Raw genomic sequence first — 10,843 nt, 5'->3', positions numbered from 1 at the left:
CAAAAGCAAATCTCCAACCAGCTACTCGTTTGTCCAGCTGACGAAGGAGACGAGAATCAACCGTATAACTAAGCTGAGGGATAATTTGTGCAAATCAATTATGGAAATTCCATTTGAGTGTGTGCTTCGGGTTAAAAAGTATAATAGTAGACTCGTTAATATATTCGTGCGTTGCCAATGTGTAATGAAAACTGACAATCGAAGCATTCGCTCGTTCATACTCTGAGTTCCTAGCCAAATATTGCATCTCTACGGGCTTATTTGAAGGAAATTATATCGGCAATGACTTGATTTGGCGTTGGATTGTTAAGAAAATTTTATTAATATTCATTACCATGCTATTAAGTATGCATGAGCTTGTTAGCAGATAATAAGTAAATTAGAGAGTAAGCAATACTTAAACGAATTACTCTGCCATGTTAAGCATATATTGATTATAATCTATTAATTAGGGATAATCAACTTGAGTCGAGTGTATATGGAATGTATTTACATATAATTGGCGAAATTATTGTAAGACTTACGAAGAGTGGCCACCCTGTTTGATATAATAATTTGTCTAAGTGAAGAATAGAAAGTAAGAAGTGATTTGATTGGTTGTAGAGACATAGTCCCGGCCACTATTTTTTTGATTCTTTCCAGCTTGCTACTGTTTAAACTTTTACATGCTATGTGCGCCTAGACTTTATGAAAATGATTCTTTTTAATATCTCTAATCATCGAAATAGGTTTAGAGTTATTTATTCTATAATGATTTTGTTGAGGATACTGTATGCCATAACCCGCTCCATCTGTCTATCAGAGAAGGTTGGGCGGCATCGGACTACCTGTATTGCTACAATCGGCCAACTTTTGTACGAAATTGCATGTGTCGCAAACTTCTTCTTCTCTATTGGTGTAGACATCGCTTACGCGGTTATTGCCGAGTTTTCAACAGCGCGCCAATCATTTCTTCCTCTTAGCTGTTTGGAGCCAATTGGAGATTCCAAGTGTAGACAGCTCCTTTTCCACCTGATCTTTCCAATGGAGTGGTTGTTTTCCTCTTCCTCTGCTTTCCTCGGCGGGTACTGCATCGAATACTCTCAGAGCTGGAGTGTTTTCACGCGGTATTCACCGTTGGCAATGCGTACATGACCATAAATCTTCCGCAGAACCTTTCTCTGGAAAATTCGTAACGCCGACTCATCCCATGTTGTCATCATCCATGCCTCTACCCCATACAGCAGGACGGGAATGATGAGTGACTTGTAGTATTTGGTTTTTGTTCGTCGAGAGAGAACTTTACTTCTCCGAAGTAGCACCTGTTGTCAGGAGTTATTCTGGATTTCGAGCTGACGTTATTGTTGATGTTAATGTTGGTTCCAAGATAGACAAAAATATCTACGATTTCGAGGTTAACAGTGACATGGCAGCCAAATGATGATGACAGGAGATATTTCGTTTTGCTCTCGGTCCCTATCTGACTCATTCGCTTTACTACTTTGTCCAAACTGGTGAAAGTAGAACTAACGGCGGTTAGTGGTCCGAGTCGATTTTAGGACCTTGGAGCGTATGCACATCTAAAACACTGGAGACGTGTCTCTCGTATATCACAACGAGATCGATCTGGTTGGTGGCTTTTCGATCCGGAGACAACATGCTTGATAAATTTTCCTTTCCTGAAGTCTAGTACTACAGATAACCATATTCCGGGCTCCGGCAAAGTCGATCAGTCTCAATTTTTTTGGGAATGTTTAATCATCTTACTTATCGTCGTTGTGCTAAAGATACTTTCTTTGCCCACCTTGGCGGGGACAGCTCTCATAGGTGCGCTCCAAGCGCAAAGCATCTTTGGTCACATTATCCATCTCTTCCGTCGCGGCGTGGTTGCAAATCAGCGATATGTTGAAGAACTTCCACCACGAATCCCACACCAACTTTGCTCTGCTTTATATGGTCATTATAGTAAATGACACAGGTACATACCTACTCGTCTCTGTCCTTGTGCGTCCATCCTAAGAATTGTTTATGTGAATAACATACAGTTATAAAATTTATTTTAGTCAAAAACTGAAAGCGAAGCGAAGGTACTGATATTTTGACATTTGGGTGATCTAAAATTTCTAACCGAGTTAGTCAACGTCAGCACGCCAGCTGGATCCTGAAAAGAACATTCTCCTGGCTATGTTGACTCGGGTGTTTTGGCTACATAGTCCATCGCTCTTGTGGCCAACTACGACAGTGCTATTTCTTACGTTACGCACATTTTCCTTCCGAATGCATTTGAATTAGCAATCACTTACTTAATGAACTTCATTAAATTTATTCCAATGCATTAATAAAGCATAAGCAAGGATCGAATCTATTCGTAGTTGCATAAATCGAAAGGCATACTAATAAAAGCAATACAGTTATATACGCAATTACAACAAACATACCCAATCCGCTCCCCAACAGCCTGAGTGGCATAACAAATCAGCTGCTTCCTAGCAACTAACTCGCAAGTCAGAGCTGATTTTAATTGAAAACTAATTGCCAGTATTAATGGAGAGAGGGAAGAAAAATGTTATCAGTTAGAAGAGGGTGCACCCTTGAGGCAAATAAAAGTTGGAAAAAAATGACACAAACACGAGAGAGCATTGAAAGTGAATGAAGACAACGTGGCAGGGAGCAAAAGGGTATTTTGCATTTCATTCGAAAAATAAACTAGGAATACATATCCTCAAGAGAATTAAAAATGAAAGAAAACACTGAATTATGAATAGCCTGTGCAAGGGGTTAGTGTGAATAAGTATTGAGGACACAGTTCTTATGCAAGTTGCGCCGTTTTCTTGCGCATTTTAATTGACTTTATATAATTTATGAGAGTGTTTCTTTTTTCTTTTGGTTCAACAGCGAAGCCGCAAACACAACTTTTAATTACTTAAAGAATAATTTGAAATTTTGCATGATTTTGTTTGTTGTTTTACGAAGAAAAAAAGGAGAGAATGGAAAGAACTTGTAATGTTTATTAGCTTTGAAATATTCATTGAATTAATATCGCTTGGGTTATGTGTAGAATAGAAGGCCAGTTACAGTTGCCAGTTGGCAATTAAGGTCTATCAATGAAGTCGTCGGTGAAAATTTAAGCAGTTTATTCGGAGTCACTTTCTGGTGGCAAGTTCTAAAAAATATATATATACACTAGATATTCTCTACTCCAAAGTGAATTCGTCTGGCCACAGAGCACCTTTCGACGTAAGTTTTCCTTTCAACCATCGGAGCAACTGATGACTTTTTGTTTGATATGTCTTAGAAAATGTGTGTAGTTCCGAACTAGTACAATACTTCGTCAAATAAAAAAGAAGATATTAGTTTTCATGTGCCACAAGGCGATAGGTCTTTTGTTGACTTTATAGTCATGAGGTCAAGTGCTTCTGGTCGGGGAAATGAACTACAGAATATTGTAACCTCATCCATAATGTTTTTGCTGAAAGCAAGAGAACGATGTAATAAATCCTACAACGTAGTTTTATACTTAAGAAATTTCGTCGAGTTGTTTCAGCAGATATACGTACTGTATTATTAATGTGACCAGCAGCTGTCTTTGAAGACAGACATATGTAACCCATGACCCATCACCAAAGTGCAGTATTTTGTTGGCAACCAACTCCGATTTTTTGAGTAATTTTTGAATTTGCATAACTTGGTTTGGTTCTATGACTGAGAAATCCAACTCTCCGAAACTTAAACTTCTGAAACAAGAAAATTTCTTTAATGTTTTCAAGCTAAGGACGGGTTTTACAATAGGGACGCTATAAAAGTACACCGATAGGGACAACAAATGACAATTTGACCAATTTTTTCCCGCTCTTTCGACATTACCCTTCAGCATGGTTTTCCATTTCATCACTGAAAGATATGCGATCCAACAACGAGTCGAAATTATTAAAATTTGCTACCCAAATTCGGAGTCAGTGGCCTAAATTTAGATCAACATTTGAGCGTCTAGTGGGAAAATTGAAATCTACCTGCACAGTACAAAATGTTCCCGTGCCAGTGAGACAAAAAGGGGAGAATATTGCGCTTCAATTGAGGAAGACCCAAATCAGTCTCTCACACGTCGTTTTTAAGCGCTGGGCACCTCTGCGACGTCGTTGTGACGAACAGCCGTACAAAATCAAATTTACGCAAGAACTGTATACGCTTGACCATCAGAATCGTCGAATATTCGTGCATTAGGTCGAGAAGTAACTTGAAAATGATCCGGATTTTCATCGAAAGAGAATCTTTAGCGATGAGGCTCATTTATGGCTGAATGGAAGATATGGACTTGGACAATATGTGGTTCTAACAGATCGGCGCCACAAGCCACACAGCGAATGTCACAATCGTTTTATTGAAAACCAAGTTTGGTGTACAGGTTATCTCACGAAATGGTCCAGTCAATTGGCCTCCTCGGTCCTGCGATTTGACGCCGTTAGACTATTTCCTGTGTGGCTACGTAAAGTCTATGTTCTTTGCCATCAAAGAAATCCGGATGTCTGTCTGTCCGTCCGTCTGTCCGTCCGTCCGTCCGTCTGTCCGTCCGTCCGTGCAAGCTGTAACTTGAGTAAAAATTGAGATATCATGATGAAACTTGGTACACGTATTCCTTGGCTCCATAAGAAGGTTAAGTTCGAAGATGGGCAAAATCGGCCCACTGCCACGCCCACAAAATGGCGGAAACCGAAAACCTATAAAGTGTCATAACTAAGCCATAAATAAAGATATTAAAGTGAAATTTGGCACAAAGGATCGCATTAGGGAGGGACATATTTGGAAGTAATTTTTTTGGAAAAGTGGGCGTGGCCCCGCCCCCTACTAAGTTTTTTGTACGTATCTCGGAAACTACTATAGCTATGTCAACCAAACTCTATGGAGTCGTTTTCTTCAGGCATTTCCATATACAGTTCAAAAATGGAAAAAATCGGATAATAACCATGCCCACCTCCCATACAAAGGTTATGTTGAAAATCACTAAAAGTGCGTTAACGGACTAACAAAAAACGTCAGAAATACTAAATTTTACGGAAGAAATTGCAGAAGGAAGCTGCACCCAGGCTTTTTTTAAAAATTGAAAATGGGCGTGGCCTCGCCCACTTATGGACCAAAAACCATATCTCAGGAACTACTAAACCGATTTCAATGAAATTCGGTATATAATATTTTCTTAACACCCTGATGACATGTACGAAATATAGGTGAAATCGGTTCACAACCACGCCTTCTTCCAATATAACGCTATTTTGAATTCCATCTGATGCCTTCTCTGTATAATATATAGTACATTAGGAACCAATGATGATAGCGGAATAAAACTTTACAAAAATACGGTATTTGAAAAATATGTAAATGACGTATAATGAAATCTCGATTATCACTTTATCATGCGAGAGTATAAAATGTTCGGTGACACCCGAACTTAGCCCTTTTACTTGTTTTTATTCTCTTTCCTGTTTCAAATAACATTAATTTTACTAGTTTTAGACCCATTCGTCTTGTGGACCGTGAGCACGATCTAATAAAGATGTATATATACAAGAGAACGATGTATATATATACTAACTTCTGCTTTGGTCACTTTCCCTCTTTTGTAACATGTTGCAACATCCTCTCAACGTTAGAAGTTCTTCGCTCAGCTCAGATTCCTTTTCTTTCCGCCTTACTTCCTTGAGCCATCTTACAAAGGCATTCTTTTGCATCGTCCAGTCATTACAGTCATTGTTGTTGCTTGGTAAATTTTATTTTGTTTATTATTTGCTGCAAGTGAAAATCCTTTCTGTGTACGATAACTCGATGATGAACTCATCAACAACTCAGTGCGTGCATTGCATGCGGAATTTATGTGTTTATTTACTTTGTTTTACATACATTTTTGGGATCTTTTGGTGGTTGCAGTGGCATTTTTTTTCTCTCGCAGAAGTAGTTTGTATGTAAGACGGCGATTCGACTTAACTTTTTGAAAAATTACAAAATAAGAAAATAAAATTAACTGAGAGCTCTGTTTATTATTCTTTTCATCTTCACAATTAATGAGCAATTTTTTGAAAAGTTTTGTCAATTTTGAGATCAAATTAGAAATATAAACTCAATAAGATATTTGTATCATATTGAAAGAAATGGATGTATATATGTATGTACAGTGGACCAATAAAGTTTACATACACCTAGTTCTATTAAATTTCGACACGTTTATTTGTTTCAAAATTAATAAATTTTGTGGTTTTTTTCTATCCATTTCAAGATATGTATATTTAACATTAAACATAGCATATCAAAATATTTTTTTTTTTTACACAAATAAAAAAAAATTTAAGTTAAAGCTTAAAATGAGCATAATTTATATCAAAAAAGTTTACGTACACTTATGAATGTTTACATAAAACAAAAGTAATTACAATACTTTTAACGGTTTTTGGCCTACATTTTGTTGCTATTACTGTCCCTAGACATCGTTGTATGCTCCTCACTCAATTTCTAGAATTATTTCCGGATATTTTGACCCACTAAGTCCACGATCCAGCTTTTTGGCCTTATTTTGATGAAATTCTATGTTTCCGAATACGGTTTTCCAAAAAGTTCCAGATATTTTGAATAGGATTAATGTCTAGCGATTGCGGGACCTATGGAGTTATTTTTATTTCCATAACAACCATTCACCGTACAAGATAAGTTGTGTGTTTTGGGTCGGTATCCTGTTGGAAATAGGTTTTGCTGCTATGAACAGCCGATTTAAGCACACTTAAAATTTAAATCTTTTTCTTAAAATGCTCAGATACATATGTTATACATTTTTGAAATGTATACCCCAAATAGTAAGGAATTTGTTGAAGAGTGCTGGTTATCATAGAAATATACATATATAAAATTAATAAAAAAGAATATGTCGGCGTTTGCTAAACGATATTTAAACAAACCGTATTGGTTTTAGGAAAACATTGTGTTCACCGACGATTCAAAATTTAATAAATTTGGTTCGAATACATCACGAAAAGTGTGGAGAAAGATCAATTAAGAGTCGCAAGGACAAAATGTATTGCCAATGGTAGAGCATTTTGGGGGTAATGTTATTTTGCGGGTGTATGGATGCATCTAGAGTGGACATTTGGACTTTATTATGAAAACATGGATAAGCATATGCATCTGAACATTTTAGGACAAAAATTTAAATTTTAAGTGTGCTTAAATCGGCTGTTCATAGCAGCAAAACCAATTTCCAACAGGATACCGACCCAAAATACATGTCTTATCTTGTACTTGAATAAATGGAAATTAAAATAACTCCGTAGGATCCCGCAATCACTAGACATTAATCCTATTCAAAATATCTGGAACTTTTTGGAAAACCGTATTCGAAAACATCGAATTTCATCAAAATAAGGCCAAAAAGCTGGATCGTGGACTTAGTGGGTCACAATATCCGGAAATAATACAAAAATTGAGTGGGGAGCATACAACGATGTCTAGGGACACTAATAGCAACAAAATGTAGGCCAAAAACCGTTAAAAGTATTGTAATTACTTTTGATTTATATAAACAATCATAAGTGTACGTAAACTTTTTTGATATAAATTATGCTCATTTTAAGCTTTAACTTAAATTTTTTTTATTTGTGTAAAAAAAAAAATTATTTGGTATGCTATATTTAATGCTAAATATACATATCATGAAATGGATAGAAAAAAACCACAAAATTTATCCATTTTGAAACAAATAAACGTGTCGAAATTTAATAGAACTAGGTGTATGTAAACTTTATTGGTCCACTGTATATCTTTGAATTAAGAATTATGAAAATTAAATTTATGTTTCATTATCATTACTAATTTCTTAGGTAATTTAGCAGTAATTTCACTCATTATAAACTAGAAGACGAAATGTCTGAGGGTGTGGATATGTTCATACATATCAAAAAACATATTTATTTCTTCTAAATTGTAGATGCCAATCTTCTTGGTTATATCAATTAATATTTTATGAAACGTGTAGGTATGAAATCTCCAATTAATTTTTAGCGACCTTGTGGCAGAAGCTTTTCGCGCAGCAGCAAAGTCTTCCTCTACACATGAAAAATAGGTGTGTCAATAAATAACACTACTATAATCGGTTCTATAAAAATAGCCGCTGAACGACAGGTTTCCCTATTAGCACCTTTTATGCGCTTGATATTTGCATTGACAAGAAGACAAGACATCAATCAAGTTTGAAAAATTATGGGCGTTATTAAGTTGTGGATGATTTAACAATTTTGAATATACTCATTGGAAATGTTGAATTAGCCAGAATTGAAAACTAGTATGACCTAAATATTATAACATTTCAATAACTAAAATATTGAATACTAGTGAAATTACATATAAAGGATGATCATTTTTGGCATTTAATTTTTTAACTTACAATTTAATGAATAACATTTATTATCACTTGAGAAAACATTGCTTGGCATTTATTTTTTGAAGATTATCTCTTTCAAATATTGGCCGCGGCAGATGGTCCATCCGCTGATTTCAAGACTCGTTCGAGCATTTCGACTAATAACTGGCAATGACACGTGTGATATTTTGCTCCAAGAATCAAAGCGGGATTGTCAGCATAGACTTTAGAGTTTACATATCCCCACAGGAAAAAGTATAACCGTATAATATAACACGATTTTAGTGGTGAATCGACCAGCAAATAACGTGAAATTATCTGTTCATCGAAGTGTTCTCTCATTAAATCCATTGATTGATGTGATGTGTAGGAAGCGGCGCCGTGTTGTTGAAACCAAATGGCGCCCAGATCACGTGCTTCAATTTCAGGCATCAAATAGTCGGTTATCATGACGCGATAAAGGTCGGCATTGACGGTTACGTTCTCATCGGCATCATTTTTGAAGAAATATGGGCCGATATTGACTGTATGAAAAAGCAGCTATTTATTCGACACGTAACGCGCGATCTCTATTAAACACCTCTAGTTGAATGACCCGTTATAACGGAGTACCTTTCAAGCCGAACTTTCATTTTTGGATTGTTATCTGAGTGGAGGAAAATATGCGTCTTGTGAGCCCTCAATTGGACTGCCATGATGTTTGTTCGTTGTCAATTTTGATCAAAAAGATTGTACGTCCTCCAAAAATCGAGGCCGCTAGGCACATCTGATAATCAAATTTTGACTGTCACAGGGGAACCTGACAGTTCCCATTCTAATGGGAAAACACTTTTACTTTTACCCAGGTCGGAATGACCTTCAGGGCGTTTAGCGACTTTTGCCTTTACCGCTTTGTGGCGTGCCATTAGCGAGATTTGAGCACAGTTTCGAAGTCATATTGATAAATACGATATATGCTCTCAGCTTTGTTGTCAATAATATCTTTAGCGACCTCTACTCGACGTGGGTTTTTCAAAAGATTCAGATCCCTTGGATATACGTACGCTTTATTCCCAAAGAAATAAACAAAATATGTTGAGTCGCTCCATAAGAGTTGTAGAGATCCTCCGCTATCCCTCTAATGCGTAATCTCTGCTCGTAATCTTAAAATTGTTAATTTTACTTCAAATTCTAACGTTTTTTTGAAAACCAATCCTCGAAACAGTTGTTAAAAAACAGTTCGCCTAAGCCATAAGGTCTTTTGAGTTTGCTGAATAGCCAAAAGTCGCACGGAGCTAAGTTTGGCGAATACGGGGGTTGCGGCACGATATCAATTGAAATTTGGCGAAAAACTCACGAAGAATCAATGTAGCAAGCGACGGTGCATTATATGGGTTCTAAAAGAAAAAAATTGGCGGCAGATAATTCCGGCCTCTGTTTACGAATAGCTTCACGCAAACGACGCATAATACTCAAATAGTATTGCTTGTTTACAGTTTGGCCGGTCGGAAAGAATTTGGAGTGCACCACACCTCGACAATCGAAAAAAGCTGTCAACATAACCTTGATATTTGACCTGCTTTTACGTTGTTTTTAAGACTTCGGCTCAGTTTTGCCAAGATATTCAGCCGATTGATTGTCTGCTTTCGGATCGTAAGCATAGATTCAAGACTCATCGCAAGTAATGATGCGTTTGAAGACATCCTGTAGTCGAAAATCATTGTTTATGCTGATTTTCGAAAAAAATTTAGTGATTTTTGAACCAGTCGTGCTTTCACTTTTCCTTGGTCTAAATGATCTTTCAAAGTCGTTTTCACTGATCCTTCCGATATTCCAAAGATGCCAGTAAGTTCTTCAACGTCGTGAAACACCAATTCTTTTATTTTATTGATGTGTTGATCGTCAGTTGATGTTGATCGCCGTCCTGGACGTGGTTCGCCTTCAACGCGTGCTCGATCCTCTTTGAATAATTTGTACCAGTCAAAAACACTTGTTTCTGACAAAAAAAAATTATCACCGAAAACCTCTCTAACATTTTGATCGGTTCGGCACCAGAAATTTGATTTTGCACACAAAATTTAGTGGAACTTTTTTGTTGTATAATTTCACTCGTCGTAAAAATAGCCGAATGCACTTTATGTACTTCAGAAAGACAACCTTATACTAAACACTAACGATCATTTTGATGTGATTTGGCACAGACGTTATTGACAGCCATATCAACGTAGAAGAAAAATATTGGGTGGTCGAAAAAATCTTTTCGTATTTTGTCAATAGTTGTCGTTGGAGTCATATATTTCCAGTCCTAACAATTACATTGTGTCATACCATGTAGTGTTGGAAAGGTGAGATTTTAAAGTTCATTCAACCGAAAAAAAAATTCGAGAAGCTTGAAAAAAGTTGCAGTTGTTCAAAAATGAAGAAACTCGCTTTTTTTGAAATTTTTTTATAAAAAAAAGGAAGAATGCCACGCAAGCCATCAATGAAATT

This window comes from Bactrocera neohumeralis, chromosome 5 (assembly GCF_024586455.1).
Source record: "Bactrocera neohumeralis isolate Rockhampton chromosome 5, APGP_CSIRO_Bneo_wtdbg2-racon-allhic-juicebox.fasta_v2, whole genome shotgun sequence".
In the NCBI taxonomy this organism is placed as follows: Eukaryota; Metazoa; Arthropoda; class Insecta; order Diptera; family Tephritidae; genus Bactrocera; species Bactrocera neohumeralis.
This window is presented reverse-complemented; position numbering follows the sequence as displayed.